The following is a 3954-nucleotide window of genomic DNA, read 5'->3' as shown; positions in this document are numbered from 1 at the left end:
GAAGACACTTGCCTAAGGTGCCATGCAGTGGGACTGAACCCAGAATCATGCGGTTGGGAAGCAAGCTTCTTACCACAGAGCCATGCCTGGAGCTATAATAGAAGATACTTGCCAAATGCAAAACTATTTGGTTGAACCATACAGCAATGTTTGCACCTATATTCATTATAATATTTAATATGCATGTATTTTGATATTTGTAAGAAAGAGCAATGAGAAGCTATAATGATCTTGTCTTCTCCAGGGTCAATAATAACATACATGAAATGGAAATATTTTCAGCCAAGGAATAAAAACTGGGTCAATGATTTGGTTTGATAATAATTTTATTCTTATTCTGTAATACTCTTTAGTGTTTAGAAATAAATAGAATAAAGTCAGGGAATTTTACAATTAAACAATGGAACCTCTAAGTAGTTACTCAACCTGCTTGAAATAGCAATCAAATTTCCCTTAAATTACGCCCGATCATATTGAAGAAAACATCTATCACTGCACTGGATATGTATTATTAGATGTCTTAGAAAATGACAAAAAGAAAAAGAGATGGAATGGTTATAGCTAGAACACTTTGGGTCATAGGTTACTTCACTCTTGGAGCTGACTTGGGGATAAACAATAACTTGCTAGCAAAGATAATACATCATGAGAACATTAACATTAACTGTGTGATGTATATGTGTGTATAAATGTGTGTATAAATACTTGTTTTCTTTTAGACTTTTGGCATGAAGAAATAGAGAAGTTTAAATGAACTTCACATTATATAAATAATTCATGCAAAGGAGGAAGCAGAGAAATCTCAATTAGAAAGGGGAGGTAAGCATTGAGGAGGAGGGTGGTTTTTTTATTTTTGCTTATCAAGGATATCGAAAACAGGAACCAGTTATAGTTATAGTGAGTTTAGTAAGAAAGAGAAGTAACTGAAGCTGGTTTATTCAAATGAATTTGGTTTATCAGTTGTAAAAGTGCTTATTTTGCAGATTATATTATATATGAATGACAAGAGCAAGAATTACAGAAAGAGTACAGTGTTGGACAACTTGCCTAGCAGCAATCAGTTATGTCCTTTTATGCTTCCAATTTAAGTCCAGCTGAGGTTGATCTTACAATTTCCCTGAAATTGTTGGCATTGTGCCAAAATTTGAAACCAATATATCAATATATTGTGTGATGTTGACCAACTGAAATATTAATATGAGATATTAATCATGCAATCAGATATCACCCAAGATATTTCCACTTAAATAAGAGCACTTTAGTGGTGGAGCTTTCAGGCAGGTTGGTTTTTAAAGGGTTATTCTTCTTCTAATTTTGTAATGACATATAAAGAATATAGGGTCAATTATAGTCCAATGTATATCAAAGTAACAGTTGATAGGATGTATGACAGATGCCAGGTCACCAAGATTGTAGAGGGTGTGTTGGTTATTTTCAAAGTCCATGAAATAAATGACAGAAGAAAATAATAGTTGAAATGACCTTTATTTTACTGTTACAATATAAAAACAACTCCTTCAAGTTGTTGTTGTATAATGATTAGTAGAAGTGCTGTTGTCCATTTTGTAAGTAATTGTGTTCATCTGTAGGTGACTGCTGAGAGATTAAAGAAAAAAGAGAGAAAGAGTAAGAGAATTTACCTCTCTGGGCTGGCAAGTAGAGAGAGTAAAAGTTGTATGATTTCTCATTGACATTTTATAAAGTGAAGTTTTAGAGAGATGTTCCTTCAGCAAATACTAAATGAAAGAGGGATATGCTCCTTTAGCAAGGTACCAGGTGAAAGACAAAGAATTGTGTTTGGATTCTGTATTTATAACATTTTCTTAGCTAAATTAGGTCAGGCTAAACAAAGGACACTTTTTTCTGTTATCTGGACTGAACTGAATTCAACCTAAGGATTTCCATGAAAACAATAAGATTTACATAAGTAGGACTGTTAAATTTCTTAGTGAAAATGCTGAGAACGATGGGAAGGAGTTTACAGCAAAATCTAGACTAAGGTGTCAATTCCTGGTAAAGAATCAAGGAAACAATTCTCTTCACACATATATATGTGTGTGTGTGCGCACGTGCGTGTGTGTGTGTGTGTAAGAGCATCATATCAACCTACAGATGGTGAGTAGCTTATAGCAACAGTTGGAAGTTTGCTTACACCAACACATGGAGCATTGATTACACCTATGTTTGGACTGCTGCTGCTACATAATGCTAGGGAATTTGAATGGGTTAATGGAACCTACATAACTGGACATTTCCCAGATTATTTTCCTTCTGAAGAGGAGCTTTGGGCCTGAAATATAAAGGTTTTATAAAACTTTCCACATTGTCAGAAGTTTTTTATTTTCTCACTTTTCACTTTCTTCAAGATATATATATATATATATATATATATATATATATATATATATATATATATATATCTTTGTGTGTGTGTTAAGAGTAGGGAAGGCTGGTTTATGGATTACCCGAGGTTTCACGTCCATAAAGGGTTTAGCTTTATGGTGTATTGTCAGACCCCCAAAACCTGTTAGTCTAAGACCTCTTCAAAATATGGAGGGAGACCTCTCCATATTTTGAACAGGTCTTAGGCCAACAGGTTTGATGATACGCCAAAAAGCTTAACCCTTTATGTACGGAAAACCTAGGTTAATCCCATAAACCGGCCTTCCCCACTCTTAACATATACTGCTCTACATCTTAGAGTGTGCTTCTTCTCCAGATTAATGTTTTCTACAAATGATCCTTTTTGTTCCCTCGCCAGAGTTTTTCACAGAGACCACATGATTTTTGTTAAATAGCTGACCCGTAGGCTATACTTCTACATATTTATGGAAACCACGGGTCTCTCATAAATATGGAATGATTTGACCATGGCTACTCCACCAAAAGCATCCCCATGCCATCCAATGAAATTCCAGCAAGCAATGAGGGTTTCCTTTTTTTCAGTGTGGATGACTGAAAGGCATAATAACATGTTGTGAAAAACACAACACTCAACAAAATACTGGAGAGGGCTACTGGACGCAGTTTTTCCCCTCAAAAAAAAAAAACTACAAAAAAATTTTCATTGTGTCTAATATGTGCAGTAAGCACATTTTATATATACTAGCAATGTAGGTGCTGACCTGCGCCCTCGGTCGCAGCCGGTGGCAGTTAATTTTCATCTGTTTGGTTTTGTATTGCATATAGCCATTTGTATTATTTTATAATTTTCACATTAGCATTTTGCTAAACCACCCATAAATTCATATGGTAAATATATATACTGACAGTTGGGATTTCACTTAGCCGTCCGGCGACAGAGTAGCCACTACTGCATTTGTAATTTTCAAACGAAACTATAGTAGAGTGATCATGCTTGCTGTGGGGTGATTGTCTCTCCTGTCAGTATATATAAAATGTGCTTACTGTGGCTGTGAGAGCTTTTTGGCTCTTATTTCTAGCTATATATGTGTGTGTGTGTGTGTGTGTGTGTGTCTGTGTTGGTCCCCCACCACCACTATTGCATGACAACTGATATTGGTGTGTTGACATCCCTATAACTTTGCAGTTTGGCAGGATGGATTGATAGAATGGGTGCAAGGCTTATAAAAAATAAGTCCTGGAGTTGAGTTCTTTGACTAAAAATCCCTTTAAGGTGGTGCTCCAGCATGGCCACAGTCAAATGACTGAAACAAGTAAAAGAATAAAAGAATAGATTGAGCAGAGATTAAAAATAATCATGGTTTTGAAAAAGTTAGTTTGTATTACCACAGTAATCTATATAATAATAATAATAATAATAATAATAATAATAATAATAATAATGATAATAATAATAATAATATTCCAGGGAGACACGCTCTCTCCACTCCTGTTCTGCCTGGCACTCACACCTTTAACAGAATTGCTAAATAGAACTGGATGCGGTTACAAATGCTATGGAAAAACAGTCAGCCACCTTCTATATATGGA

At 35.1% G+C, this 3954-nt stretch overlaps 1 long non-coding RNA gene across 1 annotated transcript in view; it reads right to left on the bottom strand.

Annotated features, from left to right (window-relative positions):
* Positions 1-1488: 1488 nt before the first annotated feature.
* LOC128247651 (uncharacterized) overlaps positions 1489-3954 on the bottom strand; it is a 41978-nt gene continuing 39512 nt past the window's right edge. Inside the window, exon 3 of the long non-coding RNA XR_008264022.1 lies at positions 1489-1596. This is a non-coding gene — a long non-coding RNA (uncharacterized LOC128247651). The remainder of the gene's footprint in view (positions 1597-3954) is intronic.

This window comes from Octopus bimaculoides, chromosome 1, assembly GCF_001194135.2.
Source record: "Octopus bimaculoides isolate UCB-OBI-ISO-001 chromosome 1, ASM119413v2, whole genome shotgun sequence".
Taxonomy (NCBI): Eukaryota; Metazoa; Mollusca; class Cephalopoda; order Octopoda; family Octopodidae; genus Octopus; species Octopus bimaculoides.
This window is presented reverse-complemented; position numbering and strand designations above follow the sequence as displayed.